Source organism: Rhinolophus hipposideros (genome assembly GCF_964194185.1).
Source record: "Rhinolophus hipposideros genome assembly, chromosome: 9".
NCBI classification, from domain to species: Eukaryota; Metazoa; Chordata; class Mammalia; order Chiroptera; family Rhinolophidae; genus Rhinolophus; species Rhinolophus hipposideros.
The window spans coordinates 7,977,125-7,987,059 of NC_138055.1; positions in this window are offsets into that span (position 1 = coordinate 7,977,125).

Consider the following 9,935-nt stretch of genomic DNA (forward strand, 5'->3'; position numbering starts at 1 on the left):
GCCCTGGGAAAGCCCTGAGTTGCAGAATCCAGAGAAGCTAGCTGCTCTGGCCACACAGCTGGAGAGCCTGCTGCTGTCCCCTCTCACTGCATTCCTTCCCCTCTTTCCCCAGCTGGGGGTAGGGGTGGGGAACGTGGGGGCGGGGGGAGGAGGGTGCAGCTCCTCTCTCACATCAGGTCTGACCCCGCCCTCCAGAAGCTGGCAGGGTTTTAGTTTGGCAGGCATGGGGAGGCCTGGAGTTGATCTGAGAGTCCAGAGGTGTCACAAGGACACCTCCCTCTGATTCCTTTTGTTTTCCTCCTGGCTCGCTGCTGCTTGCTGTCAGATGATATTTGTATCATTTCCTTGTTTGTTGTAGGTCTCTCCACTGAATAGGGCTTTTGCTTTGTTCCTAATCAGTACGATCCTAATCACGCATGCACTAGGCACTCAGTGCATACTTACTGAGCAAATGAATGCCTGCTGGATGGAGTAGGTCAGATAGGGCCAGATAGCAGCAGGGTGGCCAGCCAGGCAGGCTCGTGATGTAGGGGAGAGGTGATGGTGGCTGGGCCAGGTGGGGTGGGTCTGGAGAACAGAGGTGAGATCAACAGGATTGGGTGCTGTCTGGGGTGTGAGGGAGGAAAAGGGAGTGTGGGGCTGACTCCCAGTGGGGTATCTGATGGGGAAGCCTGACCCCTTGGCTTCCCCAGCTGGGCTCAGGTGGGTCCCAGGTGTGACATGGCAGGGCAGAGCCAGGCTCCATCTCTTTTGTCCTCGACCCCCCCTGGGCAGGGGCTGGAGCCTCGCCCTAAGAGACACCCCCGCATCCTGTCTCGTACCCCTCAAACTCCCTCTTCCGGGCCCAGGCCGCACATCCCTCCCCCACGCCTTTCTGGTTCTCCTCCTCCACACCAACTCCCTCAGTGAATGCCTCCTTGCTCTTCACTCATATTCATGTATTCACTCACTGGCACACTCAGGAAACAATTGTGAGACTGGCCCTAGTGCCAGCCCTGCGGGGACACAGAGATGACCGTGCCTGACGGGAGACAGTCCCAGAAACCAAACCACAGCATTACTCAAAACCAACAACGCACGAGGAAGGGACCTCACCAGCTCTCACCACAGACAGGCTGTTAGTTGGCAGTCAAGGGGTTCAAAGAGGGTCTGGCTCTCAAGGGACGGGTCGCCTTGGCCAAGTGTGTGGGCCTCACTCCTTCCTCCTCTGTTCACCTCCCACCCGCCCTGCGAGGCCCTGGCTGGGTCAGCACCTGGACAGCACGTGGCCATCCTGGGCACCCTGGCCTCGGGGGGCATTCAGTCTCCCCCATCTTTTCTCATTAGGCACCAGTGACGACAAAGTCTCAACAGCCCTGGTCAACACGAACCCAAACGCACTGGTGGCAGGACTTTCTTTTTTTTTTTCAATTGTAAAATATATATATCATGAAATTTACCATTTTAACCATTTTTAAGTGTGCAGTTCAGTGGCGTTAAGTACATTCATGTTGTTGTGCAGCCATCGTCACCATCCATCTCCTGAACTTTTCCATCTTTCCAAACTAAAACTCTGTTTCCATTAAACAACTCCCCATTCCCCTCCCCCAGCCCCAGCCACCACCATTCTACTTTCCATCTCTATGAATTTGACATCCTTAGGTACCGCATTCAAGTGAATCACACAGTATTTGTCTCTCTGTGACTGGCTTATTTCACGTAGTGTAATGTCTTCAAGGTTCACATGCAGCCTGCATCAGAATTTCCTTCCTCTTTAAGGCGGAGTAATATTCCAGTGTATATAGTTAGATCACATTTTGCTTCTCCATTCATGCATGATGGGCATTTCTTTCGTCCACCAATGGGTTGCTGCTGCCTTTTGGCTGTTGTGAATAGTGCTGCTATGAACATGTACAAATATGTGTCTGAGTCCCTGCTTTCAGTTTTTGTGGGTATATGCTCAAAAGTGGAATTGCTGGATCCTCTGGCAACTCTATGTTTAATTTAGGACTTAATTTCAAGATGATTGTTCTGACGATCCTAAATAGGATGATAATTTGTTTTTAATTCAAAGACTCAAAACCTACTACATTTTAAAGCCCTCACACTCTGCAGATTATGGCCCGAGATTCCAGTTTGAGACCCTCCAGAGCTGCACTGTCCAGTGGGGTGGCCACGAGCCACGAGTGGCTCTGAAACACAGGAAAGCGTCTCACCCACATGGAAGTGTTCTGGACAGGTAAAATACACCCGTGGGGTGCCGGGTGGCCGGTGGCTTAGGCAATTAGAGCTCCATGCTCCTAATCCCGAAGGCTGCCGGTTCGATTCCCACATGGGCCAGTGGGCTCTCAACCATGAGGTTGCCGGTTTGACTCAAGTCTCGTAAGGGATGGTGGGCTCCACCCCCTGCAACTAAGATTGAACACGGCACCTTGAGCTGAGCTGCCGCTGAGCTCCCGGATGGCTCAGTTGGTTGGAGAGCGGGCTCTCAACCACAAGGTTGCTGGTTCGACTCCCACAAGGGATGGTTGGCTGCGCCCCCTGCAACCAGCAACGGCAACTGGACCTGGAGCTGAGCTGTGCCCTCCACAACTAAGACTGAGAGGACAACAACTTGAAGCTGAATGGCACACTCCACAACTAAGATTGAAAGGACAACTTGACTTTGAAAAAAGTCCTGGAAGTACACACTGTTCCCCAATAAAGTCCTGTTCCCCTTCCCCAATAAAATCTTAAAAAAAAAAAAATGCACCCGTGGTTCAAAGATTTAGTATCAAAGAGAGCTCATTGGTAATTTTTATATTGATTACATGTTGAAATGATAATATTTTGGCTATACAGAGTTGAAGAAACTATAGCACTAAAATTAATTTCACTTGCTTCTTTTTACTTTTTAAAATGTGACCACTGGAGAATCTAACATGGCGTTTCTGGCTCATATTACCTTCCTATTGAAGCTTAACCTAGGCGTTTCATCCAGGTGCTCTTGGAGTGTAGAGGAGCCACCTGGAAACCTCGGCAGGTGCTTTTATGTACTTATTTTTAACAGAGGTGAAGTTCACATAACATACAATTAACCATTGTGAAGTGTACAATTCTAAGTGGCATTTAGTGCATTCACACTATTATATTGTGCATTCACACTCTCTCTAGTTTCAGACTTTCTCATCACCCCAGAAAAACACCCCATATCCATTAAGTAACCACTTCCCATTCTCTCCTCCCCTGACCCTGACAAACGCTAATCTGTTTTCTGTCTCAATGGATTTGCCTATTTGGGACATTTCATTGGAAAGGAACAATACAGTATGTGATCTTTTGTGTCTGGCTTCTTTCACTGAGCAGAATGTCCTCAAGGTTCATCCCCGTTGTAGCAAATGTCAGAACTTCATCCCTTTTTCTGGCTGAGTAATATTCCATTGTGTGGACGTACCACCGTTAGTTTACCCATTCCATTCACTCATGGACATTTGGGTTGTCTCAGCCTTTGGCTATTCTTAGCAATGCTGCTATGAACATTTGTGTATAATTTCTGTACGGACATATCTTCAGTTTCTGGGAGTAGAATTGCTGGGTCCAAAGGTAGTGGCTGGTTCTCTTTGTCTTTTAAACATTCACCTTATTTCTTTATCAAAGTTCAAGATAAACGCTGTTACCGAGTCAACTGGTTCCTTGGGGTATGTTAGGGCAGAACTTTGAGTGCCACTGAAGGGAGGTTTTGGGGGTGCTTGTTGGGGATCCCCCATATCAGTATTTTTAGGATTTTGTTCTTGGGAGGACCAGATGCTCCACAGAGAATGCTTCAGTGTCCTGCCTGTGGGGTAAAGTCCCCAATGCTGGGAAGAACAGGGCAGGGGACAGGGCAGGGACCCCAGCACTCAGAAGTCTCAGGTACTCAGCTTCATTTTCAGTGTGATTCCCCTCTCCCTAGGCCAGGGCCCCCTGGTTTACTGTCACCAGTAAGAGTGACTCCTGTTTCCTGCCAGGGTTGGGGAGGGTGACTGCCTAGCAGTTCTGGGAGGAGCTTTGAGGATCTGACTGATGGTTATTTTGCCCCCACCCATCACTCCCACCTGGGGTTGCCAGCTCAGGCTGATCCCTTGGTGCTTCTGCAGGGTAAATCACACTGGTTGCTCAGCCACCACGCCTGCTCACTTGGCTTATGGCTTTTCTGACATGTAGGGTGGTCAATTGCCACCCTACATCTACTTTCCAGATTCAAAAACGGTGCAGATGTGGTCTCCTGTCATGCTTGCCCATCCTTGTGTGCTTATACCTTGAAAAAAAAAAAAAAAAAAAAAGGGAAAAAATCCCTTTCTGTAGTCTTCATGGGGTTTTAGAAAGGGGAGAAATTCGGTGTGCAGGTTTAATCTGCCATCTTTTTCAAAGTTGTCAGGTCAAGACTAGCCTGGCAGTCCCAGGACGCCCCTTCGCTTCAGAAATATTCCCGGGCCCGGAGCCAAGCCACCAGGCCCCGCCCCCACTGCTCTGGGAAGCTTCCCAGGCCCATTAGCCGGAAGGACGACCCCTAGGCCTGGGTCTTAGGGCCCATTCTGGCTGGAACTCCAGGTGCTGATTCAACATCCCGGGAGACTGGGAGCCCCTCCAGGGCAGGAGTCTTAATGATGCATTTCTGACTCCCTCCTCTCCCTTCACCCTCCTAATCAGAGCCCCGAGCGTGGGCTGTAACACAGCCGGTGCTCAGCCTGGCTTTGTTGCTAGACAGAGAAAAAAAGGGAAGGGCTCACCAAGAAGAAGATACAACCTGGGCAAAGAACATTATCTCTGCATGTTCTTGTACCTGTTTTTGAAACTTTCTCGGATCTTTTTCCTGGGCCTGAGATCCGAGGGGTGCTCAGCAGTTCAGAAAGGCTGGGAAGGGGCCCTCAGTTGCAGGCCACCCCCCTAAGGGAACTGGCTGAGGGCCTGCTGGTCCCCACATGGCAGGCACAGCAGACGTGGAGCCTCAGGCCCACCGGTCTTTCATGGATCCACAGAAATAGTTTACTCTCTTTTCAATCAGAAGGAAAAAATTAACTTCTCGCTCATGTTTTAATATAAAATCATCAATATATTTATCTTTATACAAATTGTGAAATACGAGTTTTCATACAATTTTTGTGGAAGAAGAGGCCTTCAAAGGTCACTGTCGTGCGGGTTCTCAGCTCCCGCTCCCCACATAAGAACGCAGGATATGGTGAGGCCAAAAAGGAACACCCACGGAGCCATAGGTAGGGGAGTCATACCACTATATTCTCGCTGGCGGCTGGATTGGAGACACAGGAAGCAGGAGCCACACTATCCACAACCTGCCGTCTGTTTCTCTGCAATCCACAATCCACAATCCACGCTTGCTAGCTCAGCCACGGCAGTTATATCAGTGGCTAATGGCTCACTGGTTACAGCTGACAGCCATCTACTACCCGAGCCAGCATCTTTACAGGTGAGGTCGAGAGCCTGGAAACTGCTCTCTGGGACTCTGTCCCCACAGTCACACTGTGTCCTTGCCCCCTGCCTAGGGTCCAAGTGGCGTCATACTCCTTACCTCAGCACCGCTGGGCCCAGCTCAATTCAATGACACCAACATTGCCTAGGCTGGGTCCTGGGACCCAGAGACCAGATGTTCATGAGTCCTCACTTGGAGCTCCGAGCTCACTACAGCGCCGGGCCAGCAATGCCCTATGCTCGGAACCAAGGAGCCCAGGAGAAGGGTTGAGCAGGGTAAGGCATCTCTGGAGTCCTTAGTCAGGCACTCAAGGATGAATAGTTCTAACCTGTGAAAAGGGAGCGCCTCAGCAAAGACACAGCTGCACAGAAAGGGCTGGCCACTTCCCAGCAGGGTGGAGGGCCTGATCAGGCTCAAGGAGGGTGCACATTGGGGGCTGGGCAGCCTGAAGGCCAAAGGACCTGGTGATGAGCCCCACTGTGTAAAGGTGAAATTCGGCAAATCAATAACGTAATTAGACTTAGCTAGTTCACAGTTTAACTCAACGCATAGCTCGCTATCTAGCCACCTGTAATTAAACTTGGTTTTCAGTTAGATCTGCCCTGATGTTCAGCTGTTTCCTCTTTGTTTTCCCCTCACTGGTTAACTTAAGAACTCTGTTTTGTTCCCTTTCTCAAGGATACCCATACCTCCTTAATCCATTTAATTTGCTGAATCCTATGTAACCTGGAAAGGGCAACTTCTTAATCCTCAGACAATCAGACACTGGATCAGTTTTGCAATCCCTTTGCAGTTTTTACTGGTGACACACCAAGCCCCAGGCCGAAGTGGCCAGTCCGAGTTGAGATGAGTTGAGATGACCGAGGAGAGGGTCTAGGGTGGAGCGGGCTCGTGGGGTTGGTTCTCAGGGCTGGGGAAGAGGAATGAGCAAGTGTCGTGCGGAGAGACCTGCGGGGTCTCAGCTCCTGCTCCCCACATAAGAACGTAGGACACAGTAAGGCCAAAAAGAAACACCCACGGAGCCATAAGTAGGGGAGTCATATCACTATATTCTCACCAGCAGCATCCACCTCTCTGCAATCCGCTCTTGCTAGCCCCCATTTCTTCTGTTAGTGTAGCCACAGCAGTTATATTAGTGGCCAATGGCTTACGGGTTACAGCTGACGGCCAACTAGCCACAGCTGATGGCCATCTGATCACAGTTGATGGCCATTTACTCCCGAGCCAGCACCTTTCTATGTGAGGCCAAGAGCCTGGAAACTGCTTTTTTGAGGCTTTGTCCCCACAATCCACCCCTACAGGGTCTCGCCTCACAATCCACACGACAAGCGTCTTCCGCGAGGGTCCCTGTGCGAGGAGCCTGGAGGTGAATGCGATATCCTGGACACGGCCAGGCTCTCTGAACACAGCCAGGGTTTCTCAGGGCACCACCAGTACTTCTGGGCACAGCCAGACTTCCTGAGCTACTTAGGGTACCACCAGTGCTTCTGGGCACAGCCAGACTTCCTGGACACAGCCAGGGCTCTCAGGGCACTGCCACTCTCTCTGGGCCTCTCGGGGTACTGTGCTAGAATAACAGCGACTCACAGTCAAGGTGCTTACCTGTTCTCGATGGCGGCCGGTCAAGACACAAAAGCAAACATCCGCCAGTTTCACTCCGAAACAGTCAAGTGGTCCATTAAATTAGGGATGGAAGGCAATTCCCCATAGTCCATAGTCATTTTCCAGGGTTGTCCTGGGGGTGAGGGACGACCTTGACCTCACCCTCATCTCCCATGGAGGACTCAGCAAGCGTTTCCTCCCGGGACAAGTCCCGCATCCAGGCTGCCTCAGCAAGCACTTCCCAGCCCACAGGGCCGCAAGGTCCTTCGCTTTCTCCGGCCTCTGCTGGTTGGGGAACCATCCACATCTTCCCACCCCTCCACGGGGATCCAGCTCTCCGGCAGCTGCTCCTCCTTGTCTTCCTCAGACACACGCACAAACTGCTGCACCACACTTCGGAGAGCTCTGGCCAGCACCGCATCCTGCCGACTACGCCATGTGTCGTGCGAGGCGGCCGGTGGGGTCTCAGCTCCCGCTCCCCACATAAGAACGCAGGACGTGGTGAGGCCAAAAAGGAACACCCACGGAGCCATAGGTAGGGGAGTCATACCACTATGGTCTCACTGGCGGCTGGGTTTACAGGACATGTGACCTGCTGTCCGCTTTGCTGCCAACCGACCAACTCTCCTCGACTCTCCTTACTCTCCTTCAGTCTCCTCCTTCACTCTCCTCGGCTCCCCTCCGTAGCCACGGCAGTTATATTAGTGGCCAATGGCTTACGGGTTACAGCTGACGGCCAACTAGCCACAGCTGCTGGCCATCTGATCACAGTTGATGGCCACTTACTACCCAAGCCAGCACCTTTCTATGTGAGGCCGAGAGCCTGGAAACTGCTTTTTGGGGGCTTTGTCCCCACAGCAAGCATGCAAATGACTCCAACACAGCAGGTGCTGGGAGGGAGGCAGGAGGCTGGAGATATGGAAGGTGCTTGAGCTCAGCACTGCCTTTGCTGAAGTGACAAATGTGGGAGCTTGATCATGGAGGATGTGGAAACAGCCAGGGGGCTCTGGTCTTGAGGCAATGTGGGGCTCTGAGGCCCACCCTGTCCCTGCCCTGACCCACTCTGTGATCTGGGAGAGCAAGGGGAAGAGGGGCTGCACTAGACAACTGGTCCACACAGCCTGGGGTCCTCTGACCCCTCTGGGGGTCTCAAAGGCAGGAACAGAGTTTGTGAACTGGTGTCAATATCCCTCCAAGCTGGCTTCCAGACACTGTCTGTCCTTGAGGAGGCCGCCCAGGCTCATGGAAATGTCAAGTGCCTGTCTTTGCTCTGGGCTGACATCACCTCTGCTCCGCACGGGAACAAAGCGAGCGCTCATGCCGAGCCCGCTGGGAATGGCAGTGATCTGTGTTCTTGTTTGGTTTCAAAACAGGGGGCCCAGAAGGAAGAACCATGAAAGATGCCCTTGTTGGAAGAAATGTTCGGGGGCCCATTTGATAGCCTCCCTCTGGGCTTCGGCTGACAAGAGGCGAGAGCCACAACTCTTCAACGTCTGGGTTTCCAGGGGAAGCTGCAAGTAGCACTTGCTAGTGTGTGGCCCCAAGTGGAGCCTTCATTATACATTATAGTGTGTGTGTGTGTGTGTGTGTGTTCCCGTGTGTGTGTGCCCGGTAGTGGGGGAGGGGCGGAGATCTCAGCTCATGCTTTTGTAACGTGTCCCAGTCAATTTCCACATCTGTAGGACAAGGCAATTCTGACCTCTGGCAGCTCAGACATGTCAGGCCATCTTATTAAGAAGTAGGTTGGGTCCTCATTTTACAGATGAAGAAACCGAGGCTCAGCATGGTCAAGTCACTTGCCCAAGGTCACACAGTTACTTACTTATTCATTCATTCCACACACATGGGAAGGGCAACTGCGTAGCTGGTACTGACCTTGGGGCCGGGCCCAATGGATTAAGGTAGACAAAGTCCAGCTGTCATGGTGAGACAAACACAAATAAATGAGCAAGGAATGTCAGACAGCGAGTTTCTGTGAAGCAGATTAAAGGGAGATAGGGCAGTATGGACGGGGTGGAACCAGAGAAGGACTCTCTCAGGAGGTGCCGAAGCCTGAGTGACAGGAGCCATCTGAGTAAAGAGCAAGATCAGGTAGTTTTCCCTATGACGTCAATGTCTCATTGCCAAAGCACTAATGATGGGGACGCCCCCCCAAAAGTGCAAGCACTGGGTCGTGAGAATCCGAGAACCAGACGAAGGCTGGGTCGTGAGAATTCGAGAACCCAATGAGGGCTGGAAACACCAGCACAACCAATAGTGAAGATGGCCCAAGTCCATGGAGCTCCTGGACTGCCAGGTGTCGCCACTCCTGCCCACCTGCCTCTGGCCTGGGACAAACAGTGGCAACCGGAGGCCGGGCCCCATCTAGTCTGACTCAGGCCAGGGCCTCAATCAAGCCTGTGACTGAGTCCTGTCCTGTGAGGCAAGCAAATGTCTTCAAGGGACAAGCGGACACTGCAGCAGGCAGGTGGCTTCTCAGTTCCATTCGGTCCAGCCTCAGGGAAACTGGGCGCTCTCCCCACTGACACAGTGGGGCAGGGACCAAAGGCTGGAGAGGGGCTGCAGCTGGCTCCTGGCTGGGTGGCAGCAGTCTGCCATCTTATGTGTCACAGAGGGGCGGTGACTGGCTCACAGCTGTGCAGCTTTGCCTGGTTGCTTTGGTTCTTTTCCTTGTCCTGACCCTTTTCACTTAAATCCTAAAACAGATTCCTAAGCTCCCTCTCTGTTCCCCATCTTACTCCGCCAGCCACAGGGAACCCGGAGGCTGAAACAGTGTCCCTCTCACCTCCAGGAGGCAGGCTCAAATGGAGCTGAATGACACGGAGGTCGGGGACAGGGGACACAGGGCGAGCAGGGCAGTGCTCTGCCCCTACACCTAGGGCAACGCGGGTGCTGGGAGAGGTCCTTG